The sequence below is a fragment of the Phyllobates terribilis genome, unplaced genomic scaffold (assembly GCF_046119375.1).
Source record: "Phyllobates terribilis strain yellow unplaced genomic scaffold, ASM4611937v1 Scaffold_9__5_contigs__length_417890890, whole genome shotgun sequence".
Lineage (NCBI taxonomy): Eukaryota > Metazoa > Chordata > Amphibia > Anura > Dendrobatidae > Phyllobates > Phyllobates terribilis.
The window spans coordinates 187,898,570-187,919,789 of record NW_027362769.1 but is presented as its reverse complement, the minus strand read 5'-3'; positions in this window follow the sequence as shown (position 1 = coordinate 187,919,789).

The window sequence follows — 21,220 nt, the reverse complement described above, 5'->3', positions numbered from 1 at the left end:
AAGATAGTTGTTTAATAGCCCATGTGACTGGCGACGTTTCGGTCCCAAATTGGGGGCCTTTCTCAAGCGAAAGACAAGTGCAATGTGCAGAGTATTTAAGGCAGCTTAATCACAATAGTAATTAGCAACAATTTCATAAAAAAAAAAGTTCATATTACATCCAATACATATCATATCATAAATATAAAATTTCATCAGTGATACAGTGCATTACCAGTGTAAAGTGCATAAAAATTCATAATGTCCATATTAAGAACAATATATTACATATACAATCATAATTAGTTATAAGCAGCAGCTGTGTGTGTTTAATCATATCAGAAAGACGTATTGTTCCCAAACTCGGCGTCTATAATATTACTAGTGCGCATGTCCGGAAGAAATGTATGACTCTGGATCGCATCTCCGTTCCAAGTACCGGAAGTTCAATACAAAAGATTAATGCAAATCTAACAATGATGGCGATGGAGGAGGACTTTGTCTATGTATCCCACCACTTCAAACACGTCAGTGGGTGGTGGAGGGGCACAGATGACGTCCTCCTCCTATGGTCGGGTTCAGTAGTAGAATTACTTCAATTTCTTACATACCTAAATAATCTTGATAGTGACATTGGATTTACTTTGGTACATTCTGAGATAGAAATACAGTTCCTGGATGTGCTCATTAAACATGACGACAAAAAAGGAATCACTGAATTGTTTGTTAAACCAACCGACAAGAATAACCTATTAAGATACGATGTTGTCATCGCCCACGAAGGATGAGCGAATCTTTACCATAATGACATCGGGTTAGGAGAATCGTAAGTGACGAGTGTCTGATAGATACAACTTTGGATTCTATGGTTGAAAAATTTAAGGTGAGAAATTACCCCACAAAACTTCTTGAGAAATGAAAGAATAAGGCGAGGGGAGTGGACCGTAATAGTTGTGGAAAGGATACTAATGGTGACTGCATTCTGTGAGGAAAGTAAGATGGTGACTAGTATTGTTAAACAACATTTACCGGAAATCAATGAATTCAAGTATCCCCCTTTAATCTCATATAAACGTGCTAAAAACATCAAAGATAAACTTATCCGGGCGGACATTGAAAGAAGACACAGAAAGAAATGACTCCAGGCACATTAACGGGACGACGTAGAACAGGTTGTGTTCCATGTCTCAGTTGTATCCACTGTTCATTATTAAGTTTCACCCTCCTAGTAGTGGGGAGACATTTGTTATGAACCATTGTCTTATTTGTTACACTGTAACCTCCTCTATGTTGCTGAGACAACACTTGATTTTAAAACTAGGTTTAATCAGCATAGATATACGGTGAGGAAGAAGAGGCTCGACTTACCAGTTTCCAAACATTCTGTTGAGATGAGACATCTAGAGAAGGAGCTGAGATGTAGAATTATTGATCAGATACCACCAGTTAGACGGGGTGGGGATAGAGTGCGATTGTTAAAGATTGGGGAGTTAGGATGGATTAAAAAGCTCAAAACATTGAGACCATGATTAAATGCTGATTATAAACTCAGTGTGACTCTCCAGGGATGTTTGTTTGCTCACTTGAAGAATTTTTCTTGTCAATTATGGTGTATTTAGTATGACAGAATTTTAATCACAATTTTCCTTTTTTTTTATAGATCTATTAGTGTTGTGTGACATCTGAAGACATGATTCATCCCAAAGAAACTATATCATGTAGAACTATACATAGTGAAAAATAAAAATAAAAAGTTTTCGGGAGATTTTGTGCTATGTGTGTATAGGTATATATTGACTTCTTTGTTATATATTGATATATTTAAGAATTTGTGCTGCTATATCTTTATAGATAAAGGTTTACATGCCACATTAAAGCCTGTGGATTGTTGGGGGGTTGAGAATTGTGCCCGGTTGGGTACGTATCTCCCATCCACTTTTGGTCTCTGGGTTGCCATCCCCAGCTAATGGGGGCGTTCCTATGCCACCCAGGATTTGTGAGCTGTATTACCATCTAAATACTCAATATGTCCATATATAGTGATTGTGGACTGACACCATGTTTATTTGTGCATATATACTGCTCAAGAAAATAAAGGGAGCACTGAAATCCCCCCTCCTAGATCTGAATGAATGAAATATTCTCATTGAATACTTTGTTCTGTACAAAGCTGAATGTGCTGACAACAAAATCACACAAAAATCATCAATGGAAATCACATTTATTAACCAATGGAGGCCTGGATTTGGAGTCACCCCCCAAAATTAAAGTGAAAAAAACACACTACAGGCTGATCCAACTGTGATGAAATGTCCTTAAAACAAGTCACAATGAGGCTGAGTATTGTGTGTGGCCTCCACGTGCCTGTATGACCTCCCTACAACGCCTGGGCATGCTCCTGATGAGGCTGAGTATTGTGTGTGGCCTCCACGTGCCTGTATGACCTCCCTACAACGCCTGGGCATGCTCCTGATGAGGCAGAGTATTGTGTGTGGCCTCCACATGCCTGTATGACCTCCCTACAACGCCTGGGCATGCTCCTGATGAGGCTGAGTATTGTGTGTGGCCTCCACGTGCCTGTATGGCCTCCCTACAACGCCTGGGCATGCTCCTGATGAGGCTCAGTATTGTGTGTGGCCTCCACGTGCCTGTATGACCTCCCTACAACGCCTGGGCATGCTCCTGATGAGGCTGAGTATTGTGTGTGGCCTCCACGTGCCTGTATGACCTCCCTACAACGCCTGGGCATGCTCCTGATGAGGCTGAGTATTGTGTGTGGCCTCCACGTGCCTGTATGACCTCCCTACAACGCCTGGGTATGCTCCTGATGAGGCTGAGTATTGTGTGTGGCCTCCACGTGCCTGTATGACCTCCCTACAATGCCTGGGCATGCTCCTGATGAGGCTGAGTATTGTGTGTGGCCTCCACGTGCCTGTATGACCTCCCTACAACGCCTGGGCATGCTCCTGATGAGGCTGAGCATTGTGTGTGGCCTCCACGTGCCTGTATGGCCTCCCTACAACGCCTGGGCATGCTCCTGATGAGGCTCAGTATTGTGTGTGGCCTCCACGTGCCTGTATGACCTCCCTACAACGCCTGGGCATGCTCCTGATGAGGCTGAGTATTGTGTGTGGCCTCCACGTGCCTGTATGGCCTCCCTACAATGCCTGGGCATGCTCCTGATGAGGCTCAGTATTGTGTGTGGCCTCCACGTGCCTGTATGACCTCCCTACAACGCCTGGGTATGCTCCTGATGAGGCTGAGTATTGTGTGTGGCCTCCACGTGTCTGTATGACCTCCCTACAACGCCTGGGCATGCTCCTGATGAGGCTGAGTATTGTGTGTGGCCTCCACGTGCCTGTATGACCTCCCTACAACGCCTGGGCATGCTCCTGATGAGGCTGAGTATTGTGTGTGGCCTCCTCGTGCCTGTATGACCTCCCTACAACGCCTGAGCATACTCCTGATGAGGCTCAGTATTGTGTATGGTCTCCACGTGCCTGTATGACCTCCCTACAACGCCTGGGCATGCTCCTGATGAGGCTGAGTATTGTGTGTGGCCTCCACGTGCCTGTATGACCTCCCTACAACGCCTGGGCATGCTCCTGATGAGGCTGAGTATTGTGTGTGGCCTCCACGTGCCTGTATGACCTCCCTACAACGCCTGGGCTTGCTCCTGATGAGGCTGAGTATTGTGTGTGGCCTCCACGTGCCTGTATGACCTCCCTACAACGCCTGGGCATGCTCCTGATGAGGCTGAGTATTGTGTGTGGCCTCCACGTGCCTGTATGACCTCCCTACAACGCCTGGGCATGCTCCTGATGAGGCTGAGTATTGTGTGCGGCCTCCACGTGCCTGTATGACCTCCCTACAACGCCTGGGTATGCTCCTGATGAGGCTGAGTATTGTGTGCGGCCTCCACGTGCCTGTATGACCTCCATACAACGCCTGGGCATGCTCCTGATGAGGCTCAGTATTGTGTGTGGCCTCCACGTGCCTGTATGACCTCCCTACAACGCCTGGGCATGCTCCTGATGAGGCTGAGTATTGTGTGTGGCCTCCAAGTGCCTGTATGACCTCCCTACAACATCCGGGCATGCTCCTGATGAGGCTGAGTATTGTGTGTGGCCTCCACGTGCCTGTATGACCTCCCTACAACGCCTGGGCATACTCCTGATGAGGCTCAGTATTGTGTATGCTCTCCACGTGCCTGTATGACCTCCCTACAATGCCTGGGCATGCTCCTGATGAGGCTGAGTATTGTGTGTGTGACGCGCCCCCTGGGCCAGTGTTGTTTGGGGGATACCCGGAGCCGGATCAGATGGGGGTTGTAGTCTCCGAGTGGCGGTGACCCGGTCCGTGCCCAGGGTGTCAAGCTCAGTGTGTGGCAGTCCTACAGATGTTACTGGATGTTCTTTAGTGTCGACTACGCCACCCGTTGATTTGCGGTCACTACGGCCGCCGCTGCAGCAGGGTCCGCTGAGGCTGGTGGTGTGTGTGCAGCTCAGGTAGTATAACCCCCAACGGGAGGGGTATAGCCTCAGGGGGTCAGTTGTAGAGGGTGGTGGTTGTGGTGGTGCAGTGAGAGTGGTAATAAGACTCCGAGTCGGGCTGTGCAGTTCAGGGTTTTACTTACTGCTGTTGTTCTGGTCACTCCGGCCTTGAGTGACCGCCCGAGCCGTGCTGCGTCCACCAGGTCCTGGACTCGGCCAACCCCCAGGTAATTCTGGAGCGTGATCCTGAGCTCCCTTTCTGACTTGTCCTTCTCTCTGGCCTTCCCCACCAGGGATCCACCTATGTCCGGCTCCCTCGGGCCTCTTGTTGGTAAAACCCTTGTCTCTGGGTTCCCTGACCCTATTCACGGTTTGCCTTCCGGGTGGATTTAGTGGGTGGTCGTGGCAGATCCTGCCCACGACCTCCGGTCTCTGGCTAAGGATTAGGGCCCTCCACCAGCTTGGGATCCGGTACCCTTGTGCCAACTCTTCACCCTCTGGTCTAATTTTGGGTTCTTGGAGTTCCCTCTTCTCCCCCTCTGGGTCCTTCTTTCTCCTCTCTCTCTCTCTTGGCCTTGGAGCTGGCTGAGCTGCCTTGCTTCTCTGACTCAACTCTGACAGACTGACCAAACCTCTACAAAAGACCCTGTTCTAAGATGGTTCCCACCTTATATACTCCCTCTATGTGTGAGCTCAGGTGACCAGCACCCAATGAGCTCCTAGCATTACCCAGACTGCTCCCCCTATCTGCCCCTACACTACTGGGATGTTCCACCCCCCTCCCACTCCAGCCAGGGACAGACGCTGTCGTACCTGCACATTTCTCTAGTGGGAGTACCATTGGTCTGTCCCCCGGAAATGGGATGTGTGTAGTGCATGCAGCCTACTGAGCTCAGTTCCACACTCCATCCTTACCCGGGAGTGGAATATCACACCTCTGGCTTGAGGTGTAATACCCCTGTAGCAGCCGAATCCTCAGGGTGCTACATTCCCCCCTGGTAAATCACAGCACGTCCTCGGGCTGTAAGATATAAAAAAACATCCAAAACATACAATTTTTTTCATAAACATAAACATAGAAAACATCATATATATATCATCAGCAATAAACTTTTCATATAAATAACATTCTTGTTCCTCCGGCCATGGTGCAACTTGTGACCGGGTAAAGTGCGACAGTCTCTTTAAGCAAAACAACAGTTTCCTATAAAACCGTAAGGGGGCGCCTGAGGAAGCGCAACTATATACAAGGGGAATATGGCCGCTCTCAGTTCTCGGCCAGGTATTGAGAATAGGGACACACGGGTTAACAGTTCACTCTTGTCCCAACGGGGACATATTTAAAGCAGCAACAGTTCACTGTACCCAGATGGGTAACTATTTACAGTCTCTTTACCGTACTTTAACGACGGCGTCCTCCTGCTCCTTCTTTGGATTCAGACCCGTCCGGGTCCTCCTCACACCGCAGCTCCTCCTCCGTCAGGCGATGTACATGGAGGGCGTAGGGTCCTTTGGCACACTTGTGCCGGGTGAAGGTGACCTCGTCCCCTACATACAGGTCACGACCTCTGTGTCCCTCCGGCAGATGGCTTTCTACGTCTCTGCGGGTGACAAAGACGTCGCCGGGGGTATGATGGTCTCTTATGAAGCCCCACCCATGCTGCAGGTTGAATTTAATCACAGTCCCGGTGGTACGGGGACCATGAGCTGCACGGGGGTTCCTCCTGGTCCGGCTCTTCTGCCCTGCGCTCTGTTCTTGCAGCCGCTGCTCTCGGACCCGCCTCTCTCTCCGTTCTCGCTCGAAGTCTGCCAACTGCTGGCGGCAGCACTCCACTTGCTCTGCTGCGGCTGCCCGCGTTTCTTGAGTGAACCCCATGAGATCTCCTCCGGTGGGGTCCCACTCGAATTGTGCTTCTTCTAGCGGGAGCGGGGTTCTCCTGACGGGCTTCGGAACCGGAATCAGGGGCTCATCTAGGGGTCTTTCTTTCCGGAGTCGGGGATGGTGAAACTCCGGTGGCCACACAAGGGGCTGCCCATCCGGGCACGTGTGCTGGGCAAATAGATTTTCGCCCAGGTGCGGCACTCGAGATGTTGAGGGCGCGTTGATGGTAGCGGCGCCCGGGTTGACCAGGCCTTGCGTCCAGGCTTGGGGCACCCTAAAGGAAAAGGGCACCGTAAGGACGGCGGCGCCCGGGGTTACTCGGCCCTGCGACCAGGCCGGTGGCTCCGCGGAGGTAGGGGGCGCTGTTGGAATTGCGGCGCCCGGGGGTACTAGGCCTTGCGACCAGGCCGATGGTATTTCCTGTTTCGCCGCGCTCAGGGTCGAGGCGTGTGACGTCACAGGGGTCGCGGCCGCGGCTTCTGCTTGAGGCCTAGTCCGGCACGGTGACGATGCAGCGACGGGCACGGCAGGGGGAATTTCGGGCTCTGCGACGGGGAGCTGGGACAGGTACACGGTTTCTCGGCTCGGGGTAGAGACGTCCCCTTTACCTGCCTCCGTCCGTTCAGCTCCCTTCTCGGCGCCGTCTCCGGCCTTCACTCCTCCTGCACCATCCTCAGAGGCGGTCTGTCTCCTCGTCTCGGGTGGCGTGCTCCGCTGACGGGTTCCGGTCTGCTGGGCCATCTCACGGCTCCACTCCGTCAGCGTGTCTTGCTGCACCTGGGCCATCCTCCGTGCGAGGCCCTCCAGCGCGGTCTGTGCACACTCCCGGTCTCGGGGGAGCTGTGCCAGGATTTCCACTAGGCCTAGTGGGGTTGTGGCTTGTAGCAGGCTCCTGACCACTGGGTCGGTGCTGCCTGACTCTCCCTCCATCTCCGGGTGGGCTTTCTCTGGACTCCTCTCCAGACTTCTTGTCTCCGGGTGCGCTCTCTCCAGACTGCTCCAGGCGACACCCATCTTCGCTCTTCTGTTCTGTCTCCGCCCACATTGAAGGTGGTCCCGGGGCAACTTTGTGATTGTCAGTTCCAGGGGCAGTTCTCTCACGCTGATGGACACTTCCAGCATCACAGTCTCTGTTGGTGGGAGCGGTTTCCGCTTTTGGCGCCATTTTTCGACCTGGCCCACGATGGGAGGTGGCCTTTTGCCACCCTCTGGCACGCCCATAATGGCGTCCGCTCTTCCAAGGCCGGAAATCTTTGGAAATGGCGGGAATCGTCTCCCAGTGGCGGGAAACTCCATGGATGGCGGGAAAAAGCTGCAAATGGCGGACAACCGGCGGGAAACGACCTGTGATGGGGTCCGTTGGCGGGGACCCTCCGGAACCGGCGGGAGACTTCTTTTTGAGGTAACGGTGAACTTTTCTTCAGGCACGCAGTACCCGGTTGTTGCGGGCACGTTATCCTGCCGACTACGCCAAAGTTGACGCACCCCCTGGGCCAGTGTTGTTTGGGGGATACCCGGAGCCGGATCAGATGGGGGTTGTAGTCTCCGAGTGGCGGTGACCCGGTCCGTGCCCAGGGTGTCAAGCTCAGTGTGTGGCAGTCCTACAGATGTTACTAGATGTTCTTTAGTGTCGACTACGCCACCCGTTGATTTGCGGTCACTACGGCCGCCGCTGCAGCAGGGTCCGCTGAGGCTGGTGGTGTGTGTGCAGCTCAGGTAGTATAACCCCCAACGGGAGGGGTATAGCCTCAGGGGGTCAGTTGTAGAGGGTGGTGGTTGTGGTGGTGCAGTGAGAGTGGTAATAAGACTCCGAGTCGGGCTGTGCAGTTCAGGGTTTTACTTACTGCTGTTGTTCTGGTCACTCCGGCCTTGAGTGACCGCCCGAGCCGTGCTGCGTCCACCAGGTCCTGGACTCGGCCAACCCCCAGGTAATTCTGGAGCGTGATCCTGAGCTCCCTTTCTGACTTGTCCTTCTCTCTGGCCTTCCCCACCAGGGATCCACCTATGTCCGGCTCCCTCGGGCCTCTTGTTGGTAAAACCCTTGTCTCTGGGTTCCCTGACCCTATTCACGGTTTGCCTTCCGGGTGGATTTAGTGGGTGGTCGTGGCAGATCCTGCCCACGACCTCCGGTCTCTGGCTAAGGATTAGGGCCCTCCACCAGCTTGGGATCCGGTACCCTTGTGCCAACTCTTCACCCTCTGGTCTAATTTTGGGTTCTTGGAGTTCCCTCTTCTCCCCCTCTGGGTCCTTCTTTCTCCTCTCTCTCTCTCTTGGCCTTGGAGCTGGCTGAGCTGCCTTGCTTCTCTGACTCAACTCTGACAGACTGACCAAACCTCTACAAAAGACCCTGTTCTAAGATGGTTCCCACCTTATATACTCCCTCTATGTGTGAGCTCAGGTGACCAGCACCCAATGAGCTCCTAGCATTACCCAGACTGCTCCCCCTATCTGCCCCTACACTACTGGGATGTTCCACCCCCCTCCCACTCCAGCCAGGGACAGACGCTGTCGTACCTGCACATTTCTCTAGTGGGAGTACCATTGGTCTGTCCCCCGGAAATGGGATGTGTGTAGTGCATGCAGCCTACTGAGCTCAGTTCCACACTCCATCCTTACCCGGGAGTGGAATATCACACCTCTGGCTTGAGGTGTAATACCCCTGTAGCAGCCGAATCCTCAGGGTGCTACATGTGGCCTCCACATGCCTGTATGACCTCCCTACAACGCCTGGGCATGCTCCTGATGAGGCTGAGTATTGTGTGTGGCCTCCACGTGCCTGTATGACCTCCCTACAACGTCTGGGCATGCTCCTGATGAGGCTGAGTATTGTGTGTGGCCTCCACGTGACTGTATGACCTCCTTACAACGCCTGGGCATGCTCCTGATGAGGCTGAGTATTGTGTGTGGCCTCCACGTGCCTGTATGACCTCCCTACAACGCCTGGGCATGCTCCTGATGAGGCTGAGTATTGTGTGTGGCCTCCACGTGCCTGTATGACCTCCCTACAACGCCTGGGCATGCTCCTGATGAGGCTGAGTATTGTGTGCGGCCTCCACGTGCCTGTATGACCTCCCTACAACGCCTGGGTATGCTCCTGATGAGGCTGAGTATTGTGTGCGGCCTCCATGTGCCTGTATGACCTCCATACAACGCCTGGGCATGCTCCTGATGAGGCTCAGTATTGTGTGTGGCCTCCACGTGCCTGTATGACCTCCCTACAACGCCTGGGCATGCTCCTGACGAGGCTGAGTATTGTGTGTGGCCTCCACGTGCCTGTATGACCTCCCTACAACGCCTGGGCATACTCCTGATGAGGCTCAGTATTGTGTATGCTCTCCACGTGCCTGTATGACCTCCCTACAACGCCTGGGCATGCTCCTGATGAGGCTGAGTATTGTGTGTTGCCTCCACGTGCCTGTATGACCTCCCTACAACGCCTGGGCATGCTCCTGATGAGGCTGAGTATTGTGTGCGGCCTCCACGTGCCTGTATGACCTCCCTACAACGCCTGGGCATGCTCCTGATGAGGCTGAGTATTGTGTGTGGCCTCCACGTGCCTGTATGACCTCCCTACAACGCCTGGGCATGCTCCTGATGAGGCTGAGTATTGTGTGTGGCCTCCACGTGCCTGTATGACCTCCCTACAACGTCTGGGCATGCTCCTGATGAGGCTGAGTATTGTGTGTGGCCTCCACGTGCCTGTATGACCTCCCTACAACGCCTGGGCATGCTCCTGATGAGGCTGAGTATTGTGTGTGGCCTCCACGTGCCTGTATGACCTCCCTACAACGCCTGGGCGTGCTCCTGATGAGGCTGAGTATTGTGTGTGGCCTCCACGTGCCTGTATGACCTCCCTACAACATCTGGGCATGCTCCTGATGAGGCTGAGTATTGTGTGTGGCCTCCACGTGCCTGTATGACCTCCCTACATCGCCTGGGCATGCTCCTGGTGAGGCTGAGTATTGTGTGTATGCTCTCCACGTGCCTGTATGACCTCCCTACAACGCCTGGGCATGCTCCTGATGAGGCTGAGTATTGTGTGCGGCCTCCACGTGCCTGTATGACCTCCCTACAATGCCTGGGCATGCTCCTGATGAGGCTGAGTATTGTGTGTGGCCTCCACGTGTCTGTATGACCTCCCTACAACGCCTGGGCATGCTCCTGATGAGGCTGAGTATTGTGTGTGGCCTCCACGTGCCTGTATGACCTCCCTACAACGCCTGGGCATGCTCCTGATGAGTCTCAGTATTGTGTGTGGCCTCCACGTGCCTGTATGACCTCCCTAAAACACCTGGGCATGCTCCTGATGAGGCTGAGTATTGTGTGTGGCCTCCACGTGCCTGTATGACCTCCCTACAACGCCTGGGCATGCTCCTGATGAGGCTGAGTATTGTGTGTGACCTCCACGTGCCTGTATGACCTCCCTACAACTCCTGGACATGCTCCTGATGAGGCTGAGTATTGTGTGTGACCTCCACGTGCCTGTATGACCTCCCTACAACGCCTGGGCATGCTCCTCATGAGGCTGAGTATTGTGTGTGGCCTCCACGTGCCTGTATGACCTCCCTACAACGCCTGGGCATGCTCCTGATGAGGCTGAGTATTGTGTGTGGCCTCCACGTGCCTGTATGACCTCCCTACAACGCCTGAGCATACTCCAGATGAGGCTCAGTATTGTGTATGGTCTCCACGTGCCTGTATGACCTCCCTACAACGCCTGGGCATGCTCCTCATGAGGCTGAGTATTGTGTGTGGCCTCCACGTGCCTGTATGACCTCCCTACAACGCCTGGGCATGCTCCTGATGAGGCTGAGTATTGTGTTTGGTCTCCACGTGCCTGTATGACCTCCCTACAACGCCTGGGCATGCTCCTGATGAGGCTGAGTATTGCGTGTGGCCTCCACGTGCCTGTATGACCTCCCTACAACGCCTGGGCATAGTCCTGATGAGGCTGAGTATTGTGTGCGGCCTCCACGTGCCTGTATGACCCCCCTACAACGCCTGGGCATGCTCCTGATGAGGCTCAGTATGGTGTGTGGCCTCCACGTGCCTGTATGACCCCCCTACAACGCCTGGGCATGCTCCTGATGAGGCTCAGTATTGTGTATGGTCTCCACGTGCCTGTATGACCTCCCTACAACGCCTGGGCATGCTCCTGATGAGGCTGAGTATTGTGTGTGGCCTCCACGTGCCTGTATGACCTCCCTACAACGCCTGGGCATGCTCCTGATGAGGCTGAGTATTGTGTGTGGCCTCCACGTGCCTGTATGACCTCCCTACAACGCCTGGGCATGCTCCTGATGAGGCTGAGTATTGTGTGCGGCCTCCACGTGCCTGTATGACCCCCCTAAAACGCCTGGGCATGCTCCTGATGAGGCTCAGTATGGTGTGCGGCCTCCACGTGCCTGTATGACCTCCCTACAACGCCTGGGCATGCTCCTGATGAGGCTCAGTATGGTGTGTGGCCTCCACGTGCCTGTATGACCTCCCTACAATGCCTGGGTATGCTCCTGATGAGGCTGAGTATTGTGTGCGGCCTCCACGTGCCTGTATGACCTCCCTACAACGCCTGGGCATGCTCCTGATGAGGCTGAGTATTGTGTGCGGCCTCCACGTGCCTGTATGACCTCCCTACAACGCCTGGGCATGCTCCTGATGAGGCTGAGTATAGTGTGTGGCCTCCACGTGCCTGTATGACCTCCCTACAACGTCTGGGCATGCTCCTGATGAGGCTGAGTATTGTGTGTGGCCTCCACGTGCCTGTATGACCTCCCTACAACGCCTGGGCATGCTCCTGATGAGGCTGAGTATTGTGTGTGACCTCCACGTGCCTGTATGACCTCCCTACAACGCCTGGGCATGCTCCTGATAAGGCTGAGTATTGTGTGTGGCCTCCACGTGACTGTATGACCTCCCTACAACGCCTGGGCATGCTCCTGATGAGGCTCAGTATTGTGTGTGGCCTCCACGTACCTGTATGACCTCCCTACAATGCCTGGGCATGCTCCTGATGAGGCTCAGTATTGTGTGTGGCCTCCACGTGCCTGTATGACCTCCCTACAACGCCTGGGCATGCTCCTGATGAGGCTGAGTATTGTGTGTGGCCTCCAAGTGCCTGTATGACCTCCCTACAACATCTGGGCATGCTCCTGATGAGGCTGAGTATTGTGTGTGGCCTCCACGTGCCTGTATGACCTCCCTACAACGCCTGGGCATACTCCTGATGAGGCTCAGTATTGTGTATGCTCTCCACGTGCCTGTATGACCTCCCTAAAACGCCTGGGCATGCTCCTGATGAGGCTGAGTATTGTGTGTGGCCTCCACATGCCTGTATGACCTCCCTACAACGCCTGGGCATACTCCTGATGAGGCTCAGTATTGTGTGCGGCCTCCACACGCCTGTATGACCTCCCTACAACGCCTGGGCATGCTCCTGATGAGGCTCAGTATTGTGTGTGGCCTCCACGTGCCTGTATGACCTCCCTACAACGCCTGGGCATGCTCCTGATGAGGCTGAGTATTGTGTGTGGCCTCCACGTGCCTGTATGACCTCCCTACAACGTCTGGGCATGCACCTGATGAGGCTGAGTATTGTGTGTGGCCTCCACGTGCCTGTATGACCTCCCTACAATGCCTGGGCATGCTCCTGATGAGGCTGAGTATTGTGTGTGGCCTCCACGTGCCTGTATGACCTCCCTACAATGCCTGGGCGTGCTCCTGATGAGGCTGAGTATTGTGTGTGGCCTCCACGTGCCTGTATGACCTCCCTACAGCGCCTGGGCATGCTCCTGATGAGGTTGAGTATTGTGTGTGGCCTTCATGTACCTGTATGACCTCCCTACAACGCCTGGGCATGCTCCTGATGAGGCTGAGTATTGTGTGTGGCCTCCACGTGCCTGTATGACCTCCCTACAATGCCTGGGCATGCTCCTGATGAGGCTGAGTATTGTGTGTGGCCTCCACGTGCCTGTATGACCTCCCTACAACGCCTGGGCATGCTCCTGATGAGGCTGAGTATTGTGTGTGGCCTCCACGTGCCTGTATGACCTCCCTACAACGCCTGGGCATGCTCCTGATGAGGCTGAGTATTGTGTGTGGCCTCCACGTGCCTGTATGACCTCCCTACAACGCCTGGGCATGCTCCTGATGAGGCTGAGTATTGTGTGTGGCCTCCACGTGCCTGTATGACCTCCGTACAACGCCTGGGCATGCTCCTGATGAGGCTGAGTATTGTGTGTGGCCTCCACGTGCCTGTATGACCTCCCTACAACGCCTGGGCATGCTCCTGATGAGGCTGAGTATTGTGTGTGACCTCCACGTGCCTGTATGACCTCCCTACAACGCCTGGGCATGCTCCTGATAAGGCTTAGTATTGTGTGTGGCCTCCACGTGACTGTATGACCTCCCTACAACGCCTGGGCATGCTCCTGATGAGGCTCAGTATTGTGTGTGGCCTCCACGTACCTGTATGACCTCCCTACAATGCCTGGGCATGCTGCTGATGAGGCTGAGTATTGTGTGTGGCCTCCACGTGCCTGTATAACCTCCCTACAACGCCTGGGCATGCTCCTGATGAGGCTGAGTATTGTGTGTGGCCTCCAAGTGCCTGTATGACCTCCCTACAACATCTGGGCATGCTCCTGATGAGGCTGAGTATTGTGTGTGGCCTCCACGTGCCTGTATGACCTCCCTACAATGCCTGGGCATGCTCCTGATGAGGCTGAGTATTGTGTGTGGCCTCCACGTGCCTGTATGACCTCCCTACAACGCCTGGGCATGCTCCTGATGAGGCTGAGTATTGTGTGTGGCCTCCACGTGCCTGTATGACCTCCCTACAACGCCTGGGCATACTCCTGATGAGGCTCAGTATTGTGTGCGGCCTCCACGCGCCTGTATGACCTCCCTACAACGCCTGGGCATGCTCCTGATGAGGCTCAGTATTGTGTGTGGCCTCCACGTGCCTGTATGACCTCCCTACAACGCCTGGGCATGCTCCTGATGAGGCTGAGTATTGTGTGTGGCCTCCACGTGCCTGTATGACCTGCCTACAACGTCTGGGTATGCACCTGATGAGGCTGAGTATTGTGTGTGGCCTCCACGTGCCTGTATGACCTCCCTACAACGCCTGGGCATGCTCCTGATGAGGCTGAGTATTGTGTGTGGCCTCCACGTGCCTGTATGACCTCCCTACAACGCCTGGGCGTGCTCCTGATGAGGCTGAGTATTGTGTGTGGCCTCCACGTGCCTGCATGACCTCCCTACAGCGCCTGGGCATGCTCCTGATGAGGTTGAGTATTTTGTGTGGCCTCCACGTACCTGTATGACCTCTCTACAACGCCTGGGCATGCTCCTGATGAGGCTGAGTATTGTGTGTGGCCTCCACGTGCCTGTATGACCTCCCTACAACGCCTGGGCATGCTCCTGATGAGGCTGAGTATTGTGTGTGGCCTCCACGTGCCTGTATGACCTCCCTACAACTCCTGGGCATGCTCCTGATGAGGCTGAGTATTGTGTGTGGCCTCCACGTGCCTGTATGACCTCCCTACAACGCCTGGGCATGCTCCTGATGAGGCTCAGTATTGTGTGTGGCCTCCACGTGCCTGTATGACCTCCCTACATCGCCTGGGCATGCTCCTGATGAGGCTGAGTATTGTCTGTGGCCTCCACGTGCCTGTATGACCTCCCTACAACGCCTGGGCATGCTCCTGATGAGGCTGAGTATTGTGTGTGGCCTCCACGTGCCTGTATGACCTCCCTACAACGCCTGGGCATGCTCCTGATGAGGCTGAGTATTGTGTGTGGCCTCCATGTGCCTGTATGACCACCCTACAACGCCTGGGCATGCTCCTGATGAAGCTCAGTATTGTGTGTGGCCTCCACGTGCCTGTATGGCCACCCTACAATGCCTGGGCATGCTCCTGATGAGGCTGAGTATTGTGTGTGGCCTCCATGTGCCTGTATGACCACCCTACAACGCCTGGGCATGCTCCTGATGAGGCTCAGTATAGTGTGTGGCCTCCACGTGTCTGTATGACCTCCCTACAACGCCTGGGCATGCTCCTGATGAGGCTGAGTATTGTGTGTGGCCTCCACGTGCCTGTATGACCTCCCTACAACACCTGGGCATGCTCCTGATGAGGGGGAGTATTGTGTGTGGCCTCCACGTGCCTGTATGACCTCCCTACAACGCCTGGGCATGCTCCTGATGAGGCGGAGTATTGTGTGTGGCCTCCACGTGCCTGTATGACCTCCTTACAACGCCTGGGCATGCTCCTGATGAGGCTGAGTATTGTGTGTGACCTCCACGTGCCTGTATGACCTCCCTACAACGCCTGGGCATGCTCCTGATAAGGCTGAGTATTGTGTGTGGCCTCCACGTGACTGTATGACCTCCCTACAACGCCAGGGCATGCTCCTGATGAGGCTCAGTATTGTGTGTGGCCTCCACGTACCTGTATGACCTCCCTACAATGCCTGGGCATGCTGCTGATGAGGCTCAGTATTGTGTGTGGCCTCCACGTGCCTGTATGACCTCCCTACAACGCCTGGGCATGCTCCTGATGAGGCTGAGTATTGTGTGTGGCCTCCAAGTGCCTGCATGACCTCCCTACAACATCTGGGCATGCTCCTGATGAGGCTGAGTATTGTGTGTGGCCTCCACGTGCCTGTATGACCTCCGTACAACGCCTGGGCATGCTCCTGATGAGGCTCAGTATTGTGTGCGGCCTCCACGCGCCTGTATGACCTCCCTACAACGCCTGGGCATGCTCCTGATGAGGCTGAGTATTGTGTGTGGCCTCCACGTGCCTGTATGACCTCCCTACAACGCCTGGGCATACTCCTGATGAGGCTCAGTATTGTGTGCGGCCTCCACGTGCCTGTATGACCCCCCTACAACGCCTGGGCATACTCCTGATGAGGCTCAGTATTGTGTGTGGCCTCCACGTGCCTGTATGACCTCCCTACAACGCCTGGGCATACTCCTGATGAGGCTCAGTATTGTGTGCGGTCTCCACGCGCCTGTATGACCTCCCTACAACTCCTGGGCATGCTCCTGATGAGGCTCAGTATTGTGTGTGGCCTCCACGTGCCTGTATGACCTCCCTACAACGCCTGGGCATGCTCCTGATGAGGCTGAGTATTGTGTGTGGCCTCCACGTGCCTGTATGACCTCCCTACAACGTCTGGGCATGCACCTGATGAGGCTGAGTATTGTGTGTGGCCTCCACGTGCCTGTATGACCTCCCTACAGCGCCTGGGCATGCTCCTGATGAGGTTGAGTATTGTGTGTGGCCTCCACGTACCTGTATGACCTCCCTACAACGCCTGGGCATGCTCCTGATGAGGCTGAGTATTGTGTGTGGCCTCCACGTGCCTGTATGACCTCCCTACAATGCCTGGGCATGCTCCTGATGAGGCTGAGTATTGTGTGTGGCCTCCACGTGCCTGTATGACCTCCCTACAACGCCTGGGCATGCTCCTGATGAGGCTGAGTATTGTGTGTGGCCTCCACGTGCCTGTATGACCTCCCTACAACGCCTGGGCATGCTCCTGATGAGGCTGAGTATTGTGTGTGGCCTCCACGTGCCTGTATGACCTCCCTACAATGCCTGGGCATGCTCCTGATGAGGCTGAGTATTGTGTGTGGCCTCCACGTGCCTGTATGACCTCCCTACAACGCCTGGGCATGCTCCTGATGAGGCTGAGTATTGTGTGTGGCCTCCACGTGCCTGTATGACCTCCCTACAACGCCTGGGCATGCTCCTGATGAGGCTCAGTATTGTGTGTGGCCCCCACGTGCCTGTATGACCTCCCTACAATGCCTGGGCATGCTCCTGATGAGGCTGAGTATTGTGTGTGGCCTCCACGTGCCTGTATGACCTCCCTACAACGCCTGGGCATGCTCCTGATGAGGCTGAGTATTGTGTGTGGCCTCCACGTGCCTGTGTGGCCTCCCTACAACGCCTGGGCATGCTCCTGGTGAGGCTGAGTATTGTGTGTGGCCTCCACGTGCCTGTATGACCTCCCTACAACGCCTGGGCATGCTCCTGATGAGGCTGAGTATTGTGTGTGGCCTCCACGTGCCTGTATGACCTCCCTACAACGCCTGGGCATGCTCCTGATGAGGCTGAGTATTGTGTGTGGCCTCCATGTATATGTATGACCTCCCTACAACGCCTGGGCATGCTCCTGATGAGGCTGAGTATTGTATGTGGCCTCCACATGCCTGTATGACCTCCCTACAACGCCTGGGCATGCTCCTGATGAGGCTGAGTATTGTGTGTGGCCTCCACGTGCCTGTATGACCTCCCTACAACGCCTGGGCATGCTCCTGATGAGGCTCAGTATTGTGTGTGGCCTCCACGTGCCTGTATGACCTCCCTACAACGCCTGGGCATGCTCCTGATGAGGCTGAGTATGGTGTGTGGCCTCCACGTGCCTGTATGACCTCCCTACAACGCCTGGGCATGCTTCTGATGAGGCTGAGTATTGTGTGTGGCCTCCACGTGCCTGTGTGACCTCCCTACATCGCCTGGGCATGCTCCTGATGAGGCTGAGTATTGTGTGTGGCCTCCACGTGCCTGTATGACCTCCCTACATCGCCTGGGCATGCTCCTGATGAGGCTCAGTATTGTGTGTGGCGTCCACGTGCCTGTATGACCTCCCTACATCGCCTGGGCATGCTCCTGATGAGGCTGAGTATTGTGTGTGGCCTCCACGTGCCTGTATGACCTCCCTACAACGCCTGGGCATGCTCCTGATGAGGCTGAGTATTGTGTGTGGCCTCCACGTGCCTGTATGACCTCCCTACAACGCCTGGGCATGCTCCTGATGAGGCTGAGTATTGTTTGTGGCCTCCATGTGCCTGTATGACCACCCTACAACGCCTGGGCATGCTCCTGATGAAGCTCAGTATTGTGTGTGGCCTCCACGTGCCTGTATGGCCTCCCTACAATGCCTGGGCATGCTCCTGATGAGGCTGAGTATTGTGTGTGGCCTCCATGTGCCTGTATGACCACCCTACAACGCCTGGGCATGCTCCTGATGAGGCTCAGTATAGTGTGTGGCCTCCACGTGTCTGTATGACCTCCCTACAACGCCTGGGCATGCTCCTGATGAGGCTGAGTATTGTGTGTGGCCTCCACGTGCCTGTATGACCTCCCTACAACACCTGGGCATGCTCCTGATGAGGGGGAGTATTGTGTGTGGCCTCCACGTGCCTGTATGACCTCCCTACAACGCCTGGGCATGCTCCTGATGAGGCGGAGTATTGTGTGTGGCCTCCACGTGCCTGTATGACCTCCTTACAACGCCTGGGCATGCTCCTGATGAGGCTGAGTATTGTGTGTGACCTCCACGTGCCTGTATGACCTCCCTACAACGCCTGGGCATGCTCCTGATAAGGCTGAGTATTGTGTGTGGCCTCCACGTGACTGTATGACCTCCCTACAACGCCAGGGCATGCTCCTGATGAGGCTCAGTATTGTGTGTGGCCTCCACGTACCTGTATGACCTCCCTACAATGCCTGGGCATGCTGCTGATGAGGCTCAGTATTGTGTGTGGCCTCCACGTGCCTGTATGACCTCCCTACAACGCCTGGGCATGCTCCTGATGAGGCTGAGTATTGTGTGTGGCCTCCAAGTGCCTGTATGACCTCCCTACAACATCTGGGCATGCTCCTGATGAGGCTGAGTATTGTGTGTGGCCTCCACGTGCCTGTATGACCTCCGTACAACGCCTGGGCATACTCCTGATGAGGCTCAGTATTGTGTGCGGCCTCCACGCGCCTGTATGACCTCCCTACAACGCCTGGGCATGCTCCTGATGAGGCTGAGTATTGTGTGTGGCCTCCACGTGCCTGTATGACCTCCCTACAACGCCTGGGCATACTCCTGATGAGGCTCAGTATTGTGTGCGGCCTCCACGTGCCTGTATGACCCCCCTACAACGCCTGGGCATGCTCCTGATGAGGCTCAGTATTGTGTGTGGCCTCCACGTGCCTGTATGACCTCCCTACAACGCCTGGGCATACTCCTGATGAGGCTCAGTATTGTGTGCGGTCTCCACGCGCCTGTATGACCTCCCTACAACTCCTGGGCATGCTCCTGATGAGGCTCAGTATTGTGTGTGGCCTCCACGTGCCTGTATGACCTCCCTACAACGCCTGGGCATGCTCCTGATGAGGCTGAGTATTGTGTGTGGCCTCCACGTGCCTGTATGACCTCCCTACAACGTCTGGGCATGCACCTGATGAGGCTGAGTATTGTGTGTGGCCTCCACGTGCCTGTATGACCTCCCTACAGCGCCTGGGCATGCTCCTGATGAGGTTGAGTATTGTGTGTGGCCTCCACGTACCTGTATGACCTCCCTACAACGCCTGGGCATGCTCCTGATGAGGCTGAGTATTGTGTGTGGCCTCCACGTGCCTGTATGACCTCCCTACAATGCCTGGGCATGCTCCTGATGAGGCTGAGTATTGTGTGTGGCCTCCACGTGCCTGTATGACCTCCCTACAACGCCTGGGCATGCTCCTGATGAGGCTGAGTATTGTGTGTGGCCTCCACGTGCCTGTATGACCTCCCTACAACGCCTGGGCATGCTCCTGATGAGGCTGAGTATTGTGTGTGGCCTCCACGTGCCTGTATGACCTCCCTACAACGCCTGGGCATGCTCCTGATGAGGCTGAGTATTGTGTGTGGCCTCCACGTGCCTGTATGACCTCCCTACAACGCCTGGGCATGCTCCTGATGAGGCTGAGTATTGTGTGTGGCCTCCACGTGCCTGTATGACCTCCCTACAACGCCTGGGCATGCTCCTGATGAGGCTCAGTATTGTGTGTGGCCCCCACGTGCCTGTATGACCTCCCTACAATGCCTGGGCATGCTCCTGATGAGGCTGAGTATTGTGTGTGGCCTCCACGTGCCTGTATGACCTCCCTACAACGCCTGGGCATGCTCCTGATGAGGCTGAGTATTGTGTGTGGCCTCCACGTGCCTGTGTGGCCTCCCTACAACGCCTGGGCATGCTCCTGGTGAGGCTGAGTATTGTGTGTGGCCTCCACGTGCCTGTATGACCTCCCTACAACGCCTGGGCATGCTCCTGATGAGGCTGAGTATTGTGTGTGGCCTCCACGTGCCTGTATGACCTCCCTACAACGCCTGGGCATGCTCCTGATGAGGCTGAGTATTGTGTGTGGCCTCCATGTATATGTATGACCTCCCTACAACGCCTGGGCATGCTCCTGATGAGGCTGAGTATTGTATGTGGCCTCCACATGCCTGTATGACCTCCCTACAACGCCTGGGCATGCTCCTGATGAGGCTGAGTATTGTGTGTGGCCTCCACGTGCCTGTATGACCTCCCTACAACGCCTGGGCATGCTCCTGATGAGGCTCAGTATTGTGTGTGGCCTCCACGTGCCTGTATGACCTCCCTACAACGCCTGGGCATGCTCCTGATGAGGCTGAGTATGGTGTGTGGCCTCCACGTGCCTGTATGACCTCCCTACAACGCCTGGGCATGCTTCTGATGAGGCTGAGTATTGTGTGTGGCCTCCACGTGCCTGTGTGACCTCCCTACATCGCCTGGGCATGCTCCTGATGAGGCTGAGTATTGTGTGTGGCCTCCACGTGCCTGTATGACCTCCCTACATCGCCTGGGCATGCTCCTGATGAGGCTCAGTATTGTGTGTGGCGTCCACGTGCCTGTATGACCTCCCTACATCGCCTGGGCATGCTCCTGATGAGGCTGAGTATTGTGTGTGGCCTCCACGTGCCTGTATGACCTCCCTACAACGCCTGGGCATGCTCCTGATGAGGCTGAGTATTGTGTGTGGCCTCCACGTGCCTGTATGACCTCCCTACA